The sequence below is a fragment of the Aotus nancymaae genome, unplaced genomic scaffold, assembly GCF_030222135.1.
Source record: "Aotus nancymaae isolate 86718 unplaced genomic scaffold, 86718_ANA_hifiasm-v0.15.2.pri h1tg000059l, whole genome shotgun sequence".
NCBI lineage: Eukaryota > Metazoa > Chordata > Mammalia > Primates > Aotidae > Aotus > Aotus nancymaae.
In genome coordinates, this window is record NW_026988473.1 from 21,347,920 (window position 1) to 21,367,246 (window position 19,327).

The 19,327-nt window shown below is 35.7% G+C and overlaps 1 protein-coding gene across 18 annotated transcripts in view; it reads left to right on the top strand.

The window, feature by feature from the left end:
- The window catches only part of LRRC4C (leucine rich repeat containing 4C), a 1,360,095-nt gene that overhangs the window by 1,129,841 nt on the left and 210,927 nt on the right, over nt 1–19,327 (top strand). For 17 of the 18 annotated variants that reach the window (XM_064365013.1, XM_012452372.3, XM_021665523.2 and 14 more), the window contains one exon: nt 19,161–19,254. The exons of the other annotated variant lie outside the window; for it this stretch is intronic. The gene's annotated coding sequence lies outside the window, so the exon portion shown is untranslated. The remainder of the gene's footprint in view (nt 1–19,160; nt 19,255–19,327) is intronic. 18 annotated transcript variants of the gene reach the window in all.

Here is a 19,327-nt window from a genome sequence, read left to right on the forward strand (position 1 = left end):
GCACACCTGACTACAACCTTGTTTTCTGGGTACAAAGAGTTTGCTGATGGTGAAGTGGTATCTATTAATCCTGAGCCAATCTGAAGTCTCCAACTCCTGCAGAGTTAGATAATATGCTCCTGGGAGAAATCCAGTGTGCCAAAACACTACCTGTCACACTTGGGCTATAAAGTCTACCTTAATAAAGAGGAGTAAAAGGTGTGAAAACACCCTCTGGTCCCTTGTAATTGTTTACCCATCTTAAAACAGGAATAAGAAAAGGATGAACACAGACACGAAGCAAACAGCATTCATCTGTGGCTTTCTGGAGGCTTCTGTGTGATGGGATAAGCATCTCTGCTATATTGTAAATTTCCAACAACAGAAATCTCTTTCCCTTTTTATAGTCTAGTGACTAGAAACTGTACTAAGCCTTTTTCCTACCAGACTCCCCCAAATTTTATTTTTAATGAAGATAACTCTGAATAGATGAGATTCATGTGCAATTTATTCAGAACACTTGCAGTAAGTTTAGGTAATATCAATTAATGAATTGCCTGCCGTAATTTACATTTTTACAAAATTACTTTCAAAATGATTTCATCATGAGAATATTACCAAAAGAAGTTTTTCTGAGGAACGAGATTAGTGTGAGTGTACAAGATGAGAGATAGTTCCCATATTCACTTCAATGCTGAATTACCATTTTGGTCATATAGATTGCTGCTTTTAGATTATATCAGATTAAAACTTACTTAAAACTTATGTTCTCTGGAAATCAGTAGTATGTATTCAACAGAACTTTATTTAGTCCCTTGAAATATTCCATAAAAGAGGAAAGACTTCTGTAGTCAATTTTGATTAATACTCCAAATATTATTTTAACTCATGGAGAATCATATGCATAAAAGCATGCTAAATTCTCTGAACTGCCCTGCAGAAATTGGATCCGACTAATTTTATTTAGTTCAATGACTCCAAAACATATCTCACTACAAAACCCTTTTCCACATTGAACTTACTTACTATCTTTAGAACATGTTCTTTGGAGACATAAAATCCATTGCTATGATACAAGTCAAGCTGTTTCCAAACAGCCACATCTTCATATGAAAAATGTAGTCAAGAGTTGTACTGGTTCCATGTAAGAGGAGATTTAAAAGCATTTTAGAAAGTATCAATTGCAGAAATTAAAAATAGATGTGGTAGGGTTTAAGGTTAGAAAATCTAGAACAAGATTTCTACAGTTCGATGAATTATGTCCAGCTTTAGAAAGGTGAGAGGTGTAGAGCATATCTAGGGAACAACATGTAATTTTAAATGGATTTAAGAATGATGGTGTCTGCATGTCCTCACTTGTAAGTGGGAGCTAAATGATGAAAACACATGGAAATAGAAGGGATCAGCACACACTGGGGGCCTGTCAGAGAGTAAAGAGTGGGAAGAGCAAGAGGATCAGGAAAAATAACCAATGGGTACTAGGCTTACCACTTGGGTGATGAAATAATCTGTACGACAAAGCCCTATGACACAAGTTTACCTATGTAACACACATGCACCTGAGTTTAATATAAACGTTAAAAAGAATGATGGTGCCAAACTGAAGTGCTTCTGGGGGAGGATTAAACAGATTATATCAGATTAAAACTTATTTAAAACCTTTGTCCTTATTTAAATGAACCTTTGTTCATTTATCATAAAACGATGTTTGCAGATTATACACCTCATGGTGTATTTATGATACATTGTTTCATGTTAAATGGGCAAAGGTTCTAGGGAGCAAAAACACTGACATAAGAAGACTGAAGGTGCCATTGTGTTGTTTTCAAAGTGACTGTAATAGCTCCATAAATGATATGTCAGCTTTCCATCATTTCCTAACTCACCCTCTGCACAGGAGCTAGAGTGATTATTTAAAAATGTAAATTATATTGCATGATTTCCTTTCTGAAAATTTTCCAATAAAATCCACAATCTTTACCCTCGTCTGTAAAGCCTTACTGGTCTGTCCTCTGATTCCCTCTGAACACACTTTGTACTCAGTTCCAGCTCATGCTGATTTTCTCATGAACCTGTGAAAATTCTAAGCACTCTCCCACTTCAGGGGTTTTGCTCTTGTGACTCCTTTTGTCTGGAGTGCTTTTTCAAGAGCTGTACATGCGTTTCTTTAGCTCATTTTACTTGTCTCACTTCAGATGTGCCCCCCATTGGTGACGACGTCCCTGACCACTCTCCTCCACTCCCTTTCCCTGATTCACTCTTCTGCATCACACTTAGCATTAGTTGATATTATACTGTAGATGTATCTGTCTACTTAACCTCTCCACATTAACTAAAGTGATGCTAAATTCTGTGAGAGAGAAACCTTGAAATTTTAACAGCATAATACAATAGACAATCGTTTTCCTAGTTGTATTAACTCTGAATGTTGGTGGCAGCAGGGAGGTGAGGCTGAGAATCTGCCCCATCCAGTCATTCAGGAATAAAGACTGACTTCTGTAGCCTGTGGCATTCAAGCTCGTCCTGGCATCTTCATATAGCAAGCAGGCAAGGGAAGAGAGGAGAATAAATGGCATGTGGGAAATATGTATTAGCCAGGCCCGAAAATAGAGCACATCACTTCCTTTCACATTCCTTTGGCCACAGCTCAGTCCTATGGACATACATCAACATAGAAAAAACTGAGATAGGTAGTTCAGCTGTCAAGAAAAAGGAGAAGTCTTTGGCAAATAGCTACCTAAGTTCTGTTATAGTTACTCAAGTTAGAATGTAAATTTCATGAGGGCAAGGATTTTGTTTTGATTGCTATTATATCGCCATTATTGAGGACAACGTCTGGCAAATCATACTCTACTAAAAACTGTATCTTCAACTAAAAAAAATAAATATAAAGACTTCATACTCATACAATGCTTACTATGTGTCAGTCACTGGTCTGTATGCTTGATATGGAACACTCTTCAGAATGACCCTATGTGGTACAGGCTATTAGTGTCTACATTTTACAGATGAAGTGAACGGGGCAAAGAATGAAAACCATTCCTGAAGTCATAGAGCTAGTAAAAGTTGGAATAGAGACTTGAAATAGATCTAGAACTCACGTACTTAGCTGTGTGACACAGTACTACTCTAGGCATGGATTGAATGACTCGTTATATAAATAGGAAATTTCAAAGAGTTGGATAAATCCGTTCTCTTCAAAATAGGCCCCCTTATAAAAAGTGAATTCTTCCTTGCTGTAGGTGTATACTCAGAAGCAGGAGAATGTCATGCAATGATGGTGAAAAAGAAATTCACCTGGGTGAACATGTGAATTTGGCATATCTAACAACTGTCATAACTACATTTCTAAGATTTTCTGCTTCTCCATCCTAATCACATAATACATTTTTCATGCTCTAGAAAAGTAAATACAATTAGAATCCATTCCACTTTTATTAAACATCTTAATTCTTTATTTTCTATTGTTTTGGCTATTTCATTTGGAATGATGCTTGAAAAGCCCTTTAATAAGAAAGTTCACCTTCTGACTTACATCTCAATAAGAGAGGAATTATGTGTGGGATTTATAGGCTGAAGGAGGAATGTTAAGCCTAAATTCTAATTCAGAAATATATTTTTATATGTCTTTAAATATCATCTACAAAACTCACCTCCTTCTTGATATAATAAAAATACATATAAATTAAACAATCTAGTACAGACACAGGTTCCATTCTGACTTCTGTGTACATGAAGGGTCATGGTTTCTGCCCCTAAAAGAATGTAACACAGGAAAGAAGAGCAACTATTAGATGCTATAATGTATAAAATGTTTTAATTTAGAAAAGCCTTGGATTTTTGTTTGTACATTTATAATAGAATATCAATCATATTATTTATGAGTGAAAAATCTATAGTTGCTTATTTATTTTAAAAGCTATAAATACATGGGATTTTGTGACTCAAGCAGATACCGGTTAACTAACTGACGAAAAGTTTCCAGTGAGTATTAATAATGATCTGACGAATGAGTTCAGTAACTTCAGTTGATTTTCAGTGGCCAGATCACTGTTACCCCATATGGTTTTGTTCCTGCTTTTGTTGCTGCTGCTGCTGTTTTTAGGGAGCTCAGGAGGGAGGGAAGAAGGAAAGATAAAAGAGAGAGAAAAAAGAAATAGAGTAAAAATTTGAGATAGGTACTCTGAATTGTGTTACTGCTTTCTTTCATACCTCTCTCTCTGCGACTGGCTGGATGGCTTGCATATTTATGTATGTATATGCAAATATATGTATATATGTATGTATCATAGGTTTCTCTGGTGACTTCAGCACCCTGCTGAAGTATTCTTTGTTCATTAATGTGCTTATAACTGCTTGATTATTGCAAGTAACCACAAACAATTATGAGTGCACACACCCTATGGATAGAATGTAGACAGCAAAATGAAATGTAATAACCTTCTTCCCCTACTCAAGCTTGGTGGTATATTACTGTGAAATAGTAATGTCGACTGCTCTTAAAATATTTTATTATGTTCTCAGAACTTATTTTCTCAAACTCTAGTGTACTGGCCTCATGGATAATAGTGCCCGTTGGCTTACTTTTTGTTTGTTTTTTGGTGGGTATCTTCTGAAACCATTATTAAAAGCTTTACTAAAATGTTTCAACTGGGTTCTTGCTAAGCAAGAACCAGAAACTGGTTATTTATATAACCACAAACTTAATATTTAGAAATCATGTAACAGTCTTAAGACCTTTGAAAGCGTTATAGATGTCCTTAAATATAAAATGTAAAAGAATCCCTAGTGGCATCCTCTGTGTACATACTAAAACACAGCAAAGGAAAAAAACCAGGTTAGATTTTCCCATCTTGAGCACCAACGACTACAGAATTTACATCCACTAAGAAGATTTTTTGTTGTTGTTTATGTAAGCCATCCAGCCAGTCAGCCAACAGTGAGGTATAATAAAGCATTAAGATAATTAGGGGTCTCTAACTAAGATTTTTACTTTATTTCTTTTCTTCTCTTCCTTTCCTCCTTTTGTTCTTCCTCCTTCTCACTCTCTCTCTCTTCCCTAGAACAATAGCAGCAACAAAAACACAGGATGACAGCAGTCTGGCCACTGGAAATGAATTTAAATCACTCATCTGATCATTATCAATACTCATTGGAAACTGTTCCTCTGTTAAGAGTCACAAAATCCCATGTATATATATAACTTTTAAAATAGCAACTGAAATGTTTTACTCATAAATAATATGCTTGATATTATTTTTAAATGTACAAACAAAATATCCAAGGCTTTTATACATTAAAAATTTTCATACATTGTAACATCTCACAAATATGTGTATATATAATTAAATAATATGAATGGATATATAAAGATGATTAATCAGAATAATTCCACATACCCACTAATAAAACTGAGCTTAAGGAGTAAGGATTCCCTTACATATGGTTTGATTATAACAAGAGGAGGAGGTCATGAAAAAAATTGAAAGTGAGATATTTTTGGTGGCCTTTACTCTCTATACTATTTTTGTCTTAATATCCAAAATATCTCACATATTCAGATTCTTTTAGACACTTACATGGGTCGTAAGTGCAACTATTTACTCAGTCATCCATTAATTCATTAATTTATTCAATAAATATGTATGTATTATAAACATGGTCCCTGCGTTTAAATAACGTACAGTTTCAGAGAGAGAGAGAAACAAATGTTAATGATATGGCTTGACAATTGGCTTAGTGAACATATATGCAGATGCTATAAGGAGAACAGAGGCTGACAGAAACTATTTTGCCTAACAGATATAAGAAATGTATAAAACATAGCTAAAAGTTGTAGAACTACTAGAAAGTATTGATATGGACAAGACAGAATGCTCCAACCTATAAACAATTATGTAGAAGAAGATGATGTGTTCAGAGAGCTCAATGTGCTTTAGTTATATTAGGTTGGAAAGTGGAAAGATTAAGATGCAGGGAATTAAAGCCCAGGAAAGGAAGGACATTTTATAAATGAAAATTAGATGCCTTAATTTATACAAGTGTTGATGATAAAAAGATGTAATGTTGCTTGTTATGAGTTGAATTGTGTTTTCCAAAAACATATGTTAAAGTTCTAACCCCTGGTAGTTATAAATGTGACCTTATTTGAAAATAGAGTCTTTGCAGATATAATCAGGTTAAAATGAGATTAGGATTTAGGTGGGCCCTAACTCCAATGACTGGTATCATTAAAAAAAGTAAAATAAAAAGCATTCCTATTTCTCCACATTCTCTCCAGCATCTGTTGTTTTCTGACTTTTTAATGATCACCATTCTAACTAGCATGAGATGGTATCTCAATGTGGTTTTGATTTGCCTTTCTCTAATGACTGGTGATGAACTTTTCCTCATGTTTCTTAGCTGCATAAATGTCTTCTTTTGAGAAGTGTCTGTTCATATCCTTTGCCCACTTTTTGATGGGATCGTTGTTTTTTTTTTCTTGTAAATTTGTTTAATTTCTTTGTAGATTCTGGATATTAGCCCTGTTGGTGGGAGTGTAAATTAGTTCCACCACTATGGAAAACAGTGTGGCAATTCCTCAAGGATCTAGAACCAGAAATACCATTTGACCCAGCAATCCCATTACTGGGTATATACCCAAATGATTACAAACCATTCTACTATAAAGATATATACACACGTATGTTTATTGTGACATTGTTCACAGTACAAAGACTTGGAACCAACCCAAATGCCCATTAATGATAGACTGGATCAAGAAAATGTGACACATATACACCATGGAATACTATGCAGCCATAAAAAAGGGTGAGTTTATGTCCTTTTCAGGGACATGGATGAAGCTGAAAACCATAATTCTCAGCAAACTAACACAAGAACAGAAAACCAAACACCGCCTTTTATCTCATAAGTGGGAGTTGAACAATGAGAACGCATGGACACAGAGTGGGGGAGGAACATCACATACTGGGGCCTGTTGGGGGATGGGAGACTAGGGGAGGGATAGCATTAGGAGAAATACCTAATGTAGGTGACAGGTTGATGGGTTCAGCAAACCACCATAGCATGTGTATACCTATGTAACAAACCTGCACATTCTGCACATTTCCGAGAACTTAAGTATAATAATAAAAATAATAATTAACAAATAAAATTAGACATGCAGAGAAGACAAACATAGAGGGAAGAAGGCCATGTGAAGATGGAGGCAGAAATTGAAGTGCAGGTGCCACAAACCAAGGGTCGCTTGGAGTTACTAAAAGCAAGAAAAGACAAGAAAAGATTTTCCCATAGAGCCTTCAGAGATGCTGTGGCCTGGCCATATTTTAGTTTGGGGTTCTGACCTCCAGGAAGTGTAAGAGAATAAATTGCTGCTGTTTTAAGCCACCTCATTTGTGACACTTTGTTATGGCAGCCCTAGGAAACGAATATACTGCTAAAGTGCATTCAATTTTTCAAGGTCACCTAATATAGAAAAAGCTTCATCACAAAAATTGCTTCTCAAGTGTTAATTTACATGTTATGGCAATTGGGTCAATGCCGCTAATTTTACCTGTATTCACTAGGCTTCTCCAGAGAAGCTGAACCAATAGAATATATATAAATGAACATGTACAAAGGATTTATTAATATTATGAGAATCGGCTTATGTAATTATGGAAACTAGGAAGTCCCATCATATGCTGCTTGCAAGCTGGATAATCTGAAAAGTTGGTGGCATAACTCAGTCCCAGTCTGAAGAATGACATGGTTTGGGGCAACTCATGTTAAGTCTCAGAGTTTGAAGGTCCATGAAGTTGTGGTGTCTGAGGGCAGGAGATGATGCATGTCCCAGCTCAAGAAGAGAGAATTCAACCTTCCTCCACCTTTTGGTTCTGTTAGGGCACTCAACCAATTGGATGATGCTTGTCCACATTGGTGGTGGCAGATTTTTTTGCTCAGTCTACTAATTCAAATGTTAATCACTTTCTGTGCCTTGCTTATTTTACCGACCGTAATATCCTCCAAGCTCATCCATGTTTTAGTAAATGACAGTATTTCATTCTTTTTTATAGATAAATAGTATTTCAGTGTGTATATATGCCACATTTTCTTTATTCATTCATCTATTGATGAACATGTAGGTTGATTTTATATCTTGGCTATTGTAAATAGTGTTGCAAGAAACATGGAAATGCAGATACATCTTTGACATACTGATTTTCTTTCCTTTGGATATATACCAAATAGTAGGATTGCTAGACCATATGGTAGTTCTATTTTTAGCTTTTGGAGAAACCTCCATACTGTTTTCCATAATGGCTGTACTAATTAACATTCCCACCAACAGTGTATAAGAGTTCCCTTTTCTCCATGTCCTCACCAACATTTTTTTTTTTATCTTTTTGAGAATAGTCACTCTAACTGGGGTGAGACATAGTAAGAAACACATGTTCTCACTCATATATGTAAGCTAAAACAGCTATTCTGTAACAGCAGAGAGTAAAATAGTGGTTCCTAGAGTCTGGGAAGGATATCCTGAAGGGAAGGATAGTGAGAGATTGTTTAATGGATACAAAAATCACAGGATAGGAGGAATAAGTTGTAGTGCTCTATAACACTGTATGATAACTACAGTTAGCAGTAATTTATTTTATATTTTCAAATAGCTAGAAGAGAGGTGATATGGTTTGGCTGTGTCGCCACCCAAATCTCATCTTGAATTGTGGTTCTCATAATCCCCACATGTCATGGGGAAGGTAATTCTACCCAGTGGAAGGTAATTGAATCATGGGGGTAGTTACCTCCATGTTGTTCTTATGATACTAAGTTCTCACAAGATTTGATGGTTTTATAAGGGGCTTTTACCCCTTTGCTTGGCTCATTCTGTCTCCTGCCACCCTGTGAAGAGGTGACTTCCACCATAATAACACCTGAGGCCTCCCCAGCCATGCAGAACTGAGTCAATTAAACCACTTTTCTTTACAAATTACCCAGTCTTGGGTATTTCTTCATAGCATCGTGAGAACAGACTAATGCAAGATTTTGAATGCTCCAAACATAAGGAAATAATCAATGTTCAAGGTTGTAGATATGCTAATTACCCTTATTAGATCATTGTACACTGTATACAATATATGCATCAAAATATCACCCTGTACCTCCTAAATATGTACAATTATTATATGTTAATTAAAGTAATATTTTTATAAGTGAGATAGCTAAATTGTTTCATGCTAATTTTCTCCAGAAACACCTTCACAGACACACCCAGAAATAACATTTTACCGTCTATCTGGGCATCACTTAACCCAGTCAAGCTGACAGATAAAACGAGCATCACCCCACCTCAAATTCTACTATGTAAGTTTTTTCAATTTATGTAGATTCATACTTTGACTACTTCTTCTTCATTAAATTAACACCTAAATGGTATGTTCATTGGATTCTGAGAATGACACTATACCTAGTTAGAAAGTAACTACCAACTGGCTGTGCAGTCAATACCTAAATACCTCAAATGGTTATAAACTTATTACCTCCAACGACAGTCTATTCCACTCTTGGATAGTTTTGACAGGTAGAATTTTTTTATATTGAGCTGAAATTGCATTTCCTGTTTCCTGTCATCCCTACCTTCGGTTCCTGTTCTATACCATGAGGCCCACAAAAGAGTTTGAATCACCCTTTACCAGAACAAACCAGAAACCCTGATTCCTGCCCGGTCCTCTCAAAGTCTGTTTGCTTTCTACAGACTCAACACCGTCACATCCCTCCAGCATGACTCATGTGGCATCGTTTCGGTTTACAGCACTGTTTCCCTTGCTCCCCTTAACTTGTTTACATTAGCTGTGTGCACTGGCATTTCAGCTACATGTCTTTTTGCTACTAGTCATCAGAGTGTTGGGTTCTGTTCTCCTGTGACATCACTGCATGACTAGCTTGCCCAAGTAAAACAAGGTTTAATTAAATCTTAATGTCTTAATGTTGCACCCAGCTCTTTACAGAACTAACTGTTATTTTCACTTCCTTGTGCTATTAGCAGAATACATAATGAGAGTGTGTGGAGTACAGAATCAGCCCCACTTATAAAGAGTAGCATTTTGTCACTCACTCGTGGTCTATTTGCACTAAGCTTACTCTTTGGCTCACCACAGAGGTCTCAATTTTCCCCCACAGACAGATAAACTTTTATTTGTGGTAGTGTTTGTTCTCTTTGAGTTACTAAGGTGGCATCATAAAATCATTAGAATATATTAATATGTCTTTGAAAAGAAGCTATTCATATATTTAATGCAGAAAGTTTTGGGGATTAGCCCCTCAAACTGCTATTATCCAGTTCCCTTTTTGGTGTTTACGAATTGTCTAAATGGAAACCACTAGTCTCTGAGCACTTTGAAAGTAAATAACCCATAAAATATTCTGTATTTAAACTGATACCACTTCTCTTTCATTTTTAAGTTATGACAGAAATGATCATCAAAGTTATTCCTTGAGGGAAAATTACAAAGTGATACCACCCAAAAGGAAATGTATAATACCTCAATTATTAAATATTAATCCAGTAAGACTTATTCCAATGGTTGATTATTCTTGTCTGCCTTAGAGAAGTACAAGAAAAAATATGACATGGATTGAAATATACATGCAACTTGTCAACAACTTCAGCTGTCTCCAACAGCTAAAGGCAAATATGAAGAAAAAAACATAATGTGTAGAAGTATTATACTGTACCATTGAACTGATAATGATGTGAATATATTCTTTTAGGCAATTCATCTCTTGGTTTCTTTTTACTTCAGATGATAGTAATGATGTGGTCTCTTTATTTTGAAACAAAAATGAGAGAGCCTAGAAGGCTTCCTAGACACCAGACTTGTAATTCTCATGTTAAAATAAATAAGAATAAAGTGGCTACACAGATTTAACTCCACTTTAGATAAAAATATTGTGGCATAGAATATTGAACTATCTCTTTCCTACCATTCACAGGCCATAGATAAGTAAAATATCAAGTTTGGGTATAAATCTTCTCATTTTAGTTTTTACTATATAAACCAAATTATTTTAAAATATGTATGAAAATATTTCACTTTTAATAGTGTCTGTCTACAAACCCTGTCATTATCTGTGTTACATATCCGTTAACATGTATAAAGATCATGACATTATTTGTACATAATGATTAATTCCTTTCTTTAAAAAAATATTGAGCAAATTCACAATTAGAATTTGGAAGCATAAGTGAAATGTTTTTCTAAAGGATGTAAAGTTTTTGTAGGTCATCAACTTTATTGTTTTTTGTTATTGTTTTTGTTGTATTGTTTCTTGTTATTGTTTTTAATTATTGTTTTTGTTATGTTTGCAACTGTTCTAGAGTCAATGTAGAGTGTAGTGAAATCAGTTTTATGAATCGTGCTTGAGATATTTTGTGTTGGTGTTTAATAGACTAAAAATCTAGAAAATGTTCAGACAGAAGAAACGTAAAAGACTCATCACTAACACCTGGCCCAGTGCATAGCTAAGTCATAGTAAATATTTATTAAGGAAAACAGCTGACTGATAGACTGGCAGATGGACTGACTGACTGACTAAATCAGTGACTATGAAAACATGTTCATACACTGAACTCAAATCCAAGATTATTTTGAAGTTCCATAGCTTTTGATGAATGTTGCTTCTTGGCCTTTTGGGTGAGATCAAGTGTGATGAATATCAACTTCTTTCTGATAGCAGATCATAATAGAGACCTTTTTCTTGGTCCTTCATTTTCTACAAGGGAACAGTAAGCCTCATTGAATTTGAAATAAATATGAAATACTGAAATTTCCCATTTAGATCTTCCTATTTATTTATGAAAAAACATGGCCTATGTGAGCAAGACATCTCACAGAACTCCAAAGGGCATGTATTCATCCAGAGGCAGCCTCTGTTGAAGGCCCTGTCATTGGAAATGGCAGATTTCTGCATGGCTCCTCAGAGAAGTCAGCAGTAGGCTTACATTTCTTTCTTTGCCATTGCGAGAGGCTCCTGTTAGCGATAAGAATGCACCTCAAATCTAAAACATAGACCACCTCAGCTAACCACATTCAGCATTAAGATTTCCTAACAGCAGTGCTAAACTTCAATCTTTTCTTGTGGCATTTTTCATTTCTGATACACAAGCAAATCCTATGAAGATTTCTTCTAAAATACGTTTCAAAACCAATCTACATTTCTGTGTCCATTTCTATGGCTGTGTTTGAAACCTTTATCACTCTTTCCTAGACTCCTGAAACACTTCTAAATTTCCCTCCCTGCACTCAATCATACCTTTACAATCCATTTTCTACACATTGGTTATTATCATCTTTAAAAAACTCAAGACAGATCAATGGCTCTCTCCACTTACATCTTAGAAGATTCTATTGCAATGAGAATGAAATCCAGCAATGCTATCAGGAGCTGCAAGTTCCTACACTGTTTGATTCCTGTCTAGCTCTCTGACTTCAGTTTCTAGCAATGTCTTTCTTATCATACTCCAGAAGCAGGGTTTTTTGATTTGTCCTTGGACAGTTTAAATACTGCAAACTGATCTAAGCTTCTTTGGCCCTGCACAACACACAGGCATGTAGACTTATTTTTGGTAAATAATAATCACCAAAGAACCCTGAGCCCTCTGGGTGAGGGTTAGCTATGCCCTCTGTACTAGGTTATACTGACTTAATTTTGGTAAATAAAAAGATTTATTAGACAAACATGCTTTCAATAGTGAGCAAGTATGCAAAAATTACAGCCTATTCTAAGTGCAACAAAATTCCACCTTTTTATTTTTTTAGGTTTTCCAACTGCTACCTTTCAGCAGGCAGCATTCCAACCTCACAGTTGTATCAATCAATGTTCTTCTCACCCATAGCTAAACAGACAACCAGTTACAAATCAAGCTTTGAGTGTCATCCCTAACTTAAGGATACATGCCTCTGGTCTCAATAGATTCTTAAATGGTCTTAATCTAAATATCAGTAGTTTCTCAAATATATGTATGTCAATCCATATATGTTAACACCATTAATTTCACCAATAAAGGCTCATTTGTTTTCTGCCAATCACTGACACATTTGTGTGCTGGAAAATGACAGTTTCTGATATTAGCTATAATCATTAGCTGCCTGGTGTTGATTAAAAATGAAAAAAATATGTGTTAGCTATCTCTCAAACATGATTTTTCTTAATAATCCTAGCAAATATGATTTCCTTTTTTTTTCTTTTGAGACAGAGCCTTGCTCTGTTGCCCAGGCTGCAGAGCAGCGGCACCATCAAAGCCTCCTACAGCCTCTATCTACTTGGCTCTAACGACCCTCCCCACTCAGCCTCCCAAGTAACTTGGACTATTGGCATGTGCCACCAAATCTGGCTATTTTTTTCTTTTTTTAGAGATGGGGTTTCACTACATAGCCCAGGCTGATTTTGAACTCCTGACTTAAGCTACCCTCCTCCTTTGGCCTACCAAAGTGCTGAGGTAACAGCATGAGCTACCATGCCTGGCCTGGATTCTTTATTTAGATAAGTTACCCTTCCTTTCCTGGAGCCGTAAAAGCAGCTGAAACTTATGTAATAATACTGAAATCGTTTCTAATAAGTTGAAGACATTTTAACATTAAGACCCTTCCGAAATTTTGCACTGTTGTTGGCTTTGTTAGGCATGAATATCTTTTCTAAGGCTTTTTGCATGTCTGGCTCTTTCTCATTCTTCAGGTTTAAGCCCAAATTTCACCTTTCAACTAGTCCTTCCATTGCCAATCTATTCACAGAAGAATGATAATAAAAGTAATAATAGTAACTACAACTATACTAATAGTAAGTTGGAACATTTCTATTTGCTAAGTAATGGGCTAATCTTTGTGTATTTATTAACTCATTTAGTCCTCACAATAAGCCTATGAAGTGAAATATTTAGCTTCAGTTTAAAGAAGAGGAACTTGAGGCACAAGATCTTGCCAACACAACATAACAGAGAAATGGCAGAGCAGGGATTTGAATCCCCAGTCCAAAGCTTGCGCTCTTCAGTTAAACAACCCTGTCTGACCCCATCCTTGTTATTATCACATCACCTTGTTTCTCAATAATTTTTACCCCAATCTAGAAATGCTTTTATTTACTTAATTGTTCTGTCTCATTGATGAAGAAATGTTTCTCAAGAATTGTTCTTTCTCATGCTTTCAAGAAAATATGTATATCATCTTGAGAGCCAGGACCTTGCCTAGCCTGTTCGTTACTCTGTCACGGGATCCAATACTGTCCCTGGTGCATAGCTGGTAATCAATTTATTGTTTTTCACAAATGAGTGAGGGTGGCAGAACTCAGGTACAGCACTGCTAACTCTAGTCTCTCATTGCCCATTTCACTTCGCAGTCAAAAGGAAAGCCATGAGATTTGGAATTGCTAAGTCTCTCTGACATTCTCCACTGTGTCTTGCATCTGACGTCATATGAATTCAAGCGTGGATTTACTAAGGCCTCTTTTGACATCTGACAAAAAACTGTTGACCTTTGTGGGAAAAAACCTCTCACCTTTCATCTATTCTCTATGTTATTGCCAGAGCAATACTTTTTAAATCAAGCTATTAAAATCCATCAGAACTTATGCATCTGCATAATTTTAAGGATCATGTCCAAACTCCTTATCATGACATATGAGAAAGCTCATTAATTTAGCTTTCTAATCATGGATATTAATTTGTTATATTCATACTTCTATGTGAGCATGTGGATATTAATTTGTTATATTCACACTTCTATGTGAGCGTGTGTACCTACACACTAAACAAGCACACATAAATTTACACACACATATTTGCCACCTCTCACACTAATCATTGTGGATTTCTTGTTTATTGAAGGGAAGGTGTCTGGCTCTTTTATGTGATCTTCCCTCTGACTAGTGAGATCTTCTGTACTTCCTTAATTAACGAATGCCTACTTGGCTTTGAAGCCTCATTTCTTCAGAAAGTTGTCCTTCTCCTCAGTCTTATCTAGGTACCTCTGATAGCACCCAATTCATAAATTGTTTTATCACAGAATATGTCATATGATTCTATAATTGTTTATATAAATTACTGCCTCATTCAATAGACTGTGGGTTTCTTTAAGGAGGATCTGTGTTATTTTTAGCACAGTGTTCTGTCCAGAATAGGTGCTCTAGAAATATGTTATGAATAAAATTCATAGGAGAAAAAAAGGAATAAGCTCTAATTCTAAAGCAACCCCAGATGTGAGAATAATCTGTAGCAAACTGCCCTTCAGAGGTATACTCACTTACTAGCTGCATTTTATAACTTGAGTGTTTAGGGCCAACATCATTCCCTGGTGATGTCAATATGGCCCCTTCATCAGTCTGAAAATCCTCTGGCTCTGAAAATACATAAAGTCTGGAAGCTGTTTATGAAACTATGAAGGTGAGTCAATAGACTCTGTTCCAAGTTGGCAAGAAGAGATGTCGTCCTAAACATCTAACGTGCCATAATTCACATTGAGCTTCTCATTAATTTAAATGTTAATGTAAATTTAAAACATGTTGTATTGATTTGGAACTATTTTTATATGAATATTGTATAACTGAGCTTCTAAAAGCAGAGTCCAAATGGACATTTCTTCACATTAACTTATGATAATTAAGAAAAAAAAACTGAACTTTCTTCTTTTTTGTCATGTAAAATCATTTGTTTTAGTTACAAGGTTTAGCTATGAGAGGCTATGAGAATTTCTGCCTTTGAGTGCAATTACTTTAGGTCGTTCTGAGCAAAAAGAGCCATTTCCAAGTCTATTATTTTAGGGTATTGAATATTTAATTTGAAATATGTATAGAGATTTGTGTCTTTTCCATTTCATTGGTGAGTAAAATAAAGTTACCGTGACAATGCTGACTTGGGTCTCTTTTGCTAGTACTTCAGCCATAATCTCTTTTCATTGAGATTTATATTTCTTTATTTAAAGGGAAAACATAATTTACAAAAGATATTCCATTATATTAGCCCCACATAAAGTAAATTATAATGATGGTGAGGATGCTATCAGCATCCAGATATTGTCAATACCTGGACATCTTTGTATATGCTTACTCTGAGACAGACCCTGATGCAAAGTACTCTCTAGAAATGTCCTCATTTAATCCCAAAGCAGTATAGAAAGGATGGACCTCTCATTATGCTGTTTCATAAATTAGGATAGTGACCTATAGAAAGATTAAGCCACTTTTCTAAAGTTCTGCAACCAGGAAGTGGTGCTGCTGACCTCAGGTTGGTCTGACTCCAAGGTCTTCTATAACCTAAGCTCCCTGAGTCTTAAACCGCATAATGTGATAGACACCCTGAAGCCTAGAGAAGTGAATTTCTTGGCCAGGTGTGGTGGCTCACACCTGTAATCCTAGCACTTTGGGAAGCTGAGGCAGGTGGATTACCTGAGGTCAGGAGTTCAAGACCAGCCTGGCCAACATGGTGAAACCCTGTCTCTACTAAAAATACAAAAATTAACCAGGCATGGTGGCATGTTCCTGTAATTCCAGCTACTCCAGAGGTTGAGGCAGGAGAATTCCTTGAATCTGGGAGGCAGAGGTTGCAGTGAGCTGGGATCGCGCCACTGCACTCCAGCCTGGGTGACAGAGCGAGACTCTGTCTCAAAAAAAAAGGGGGGGGGAATTTATTTTTAAAAATATGCAATATAAACATACAATTGAGGTTTCAGTGCTACCATTGAGAAACTGGGTAGATGAATGAAATCCTAAAACCTGCTTTCTAGTTCATGAGCGTATTCTATCTTATTCTCTTCTCCTGTGCAGTATAATATTTAGCTAATTGACTGGTGAGTCCCTTCCAGCCCCACATTTAATGAATCTGTATAATATGATTCACTTTGTTCTAATCAACAAACCCCTGCCTTGTTCTCTTCACAACCACCTGTCATAGTACTTCTTATCTGATGCTTTGTTCCTGCAGGCAGCCCCACCTAGCTCAGTTCTCTGTACTACGAATCCTGGTATAAACAAATTTATTTGAAACTTGTTAAATACCAAGCAGAAAACTCAGGCTAAAAGATGGAGGAGGCATCATTTTGTTCCCCTGAACATATAATTGAAATGGAATGCAAAAATCAGATTCCTGAGAAATTAGACAAAGCCTTCAGATATGAAAAGATGAATATTAACTGATGCATTCAGAGGCTAAGATACAATAGGTATGATAGAATCTACTTATGTTGAATATGTACTGGCCCAGGAGTAACCATCAAGCTTTGCAGTGCCAGGATACACAACACAGTTCATAGTAAGAAAAACTATAGGCTTGGAAATTAAATATACTTGCCGGTTCTGCCACTTATCTTTTTCTGGGTTAAACTAAGATGTTTTACTGACTTAAACATTCTTACCTCTGTTTCTTAATCTGTAAAATGAGAATTAGAATCCAAATTTTTATAGAGTAGTTATGAAGCTGAATTTGTAAAGTAATGTAAAGTGATTAGCCCAGTGCATTAGAAGTATAATGCAAGCTTAAATTAGTTTCCTTTATTCTAATAATAGTAGCAAACAAATTTGATATGCCAGTTTTAAAATTATCTTTGCAAGTAGTAATTCCAGCTATCACTCAACCTTCAGTTTTAGGAAACGTATTGTTTTTACAAGACAAAAACATATGAACACCAATTAAATATGAATATTTCAACCAAAAATACCTTTTTCCTTCGAAGACACGTGAGGGGAAAAAAATCATGGTATCATGCTAAATTCTGTAAGCTATCTACGTGTTGTCGGTGGTTCCCCCAATCCCTTCAGAATTTCAACTTCTTAACATCTGGATAGCTGAAAGATGGACGGTTGACCTACTGCTTATTAGGCTCCAAGGGGTTATTAATCTTCTGAGTTAAAAATAAAATTGTACTAAACTCCATCAGGTAGATAATTAATTTTTTTCAAATAATACATGAATCTCAAATTCATTGATTACAACACCTTAGTATTACTTACTTATAAATAACTCATGTTCAGCAGAGAGAGAAGCTAACAATTGGTATAGTTTATAAAAATTCAAACTTTATCTAAGCATGAGAGTTTTGCTTCCACAAAATCCTCATCATTCTACGCATATCAAAACATACCCTTAGAAGGAAAATTATCTCAGAATTTGAAAGATGTAAGGGGCCTTAGTGGCAATTTTGTACAAAGCTTTTTGTTTTACATGTAGAGCAATTAAGACTCAGTAAGTTTTGGATTCTTGCCCAAAATTATCTGGCTAATTATGGTAGGATTATGGACTGAATCAAGTTCTAATTCTCAGTCCAGTGTCTATATTTACTTATATTCTTTGATGCTATATCAAACTGAGAAATCTGTAAATTACAGTGTATATTTTCTAGTTTTTTTAATGTCAGTTTCAACTATTAGAGTTGAAATAAACTGATAATTATCTGTATTGTTTTTAGCTCATGGCCAGAGGGAAGAAGTAAGAGCAGGAAGCCTTGTAAATTTATGTACAAAAAACTATTTATAGATAAAAATCTTCCCTAGTGAAATTCATATGACACATTTCAATAATAAAATGAAATTAACGTTAACGAAAAAATGAAAGACTAATAAATCTAGAGCTGGATAAACTAAATCCAATATATATATATATGTACATATTTACATATATTGTGTATATATATATAATACATAAATATATACATATACATATTTACTACAGTTTACCAATGTCTTGATTTGTTAGTCATATGACACACACACCTATGAAAGACATTCTGTGATTTTTTTTTTTTTTTTTGAGGCAAAGTCTTGCTCTGTTGTCCAGGCTAGAATGCAGTGGTGCAACCTCAGCTCACTGCAACCTCCACCTCCCAGGTTCAAGTGATTTTCCTGCCTCAGCCTCCCAAGTAGCTGAGATTACAGGCGCACACCAACACACTCGGCTGATTTTTGTAATTTTAGTAGAGATAGGGTTTCACTATATGGGCCAGGCTGGTCTCAAGCTCCTGCCCTTGTGATCCACCTGCCTTGGCCTCCCAATGTGCCAGGATTACAGGCATGAGCCACCGCTCCCGGCCAACATTGTGTGATTTTAAATTACTAAATTATATTGAGGGAATGTAACCGGCAGTAATGTCTAACCTTAAATTTGTTTTCATTTGTATAGCATGATTCTAAAATATGGTATTTATGTTATCATCCTGCAGGTATAAAGGAGTATATGCAGAAATCCAGAGTGCTAATTAAACTTCTTTGGGTTTTCTCAGTAAGATCAACACCTGTTGGAAAAATTTTGCTAAGGTAAGTTCCAAATACCACTAATCTGTTCTTCAGCAGCTTCCATTCTAGCTGCTCTAGTTCAGAACAAAGTGAG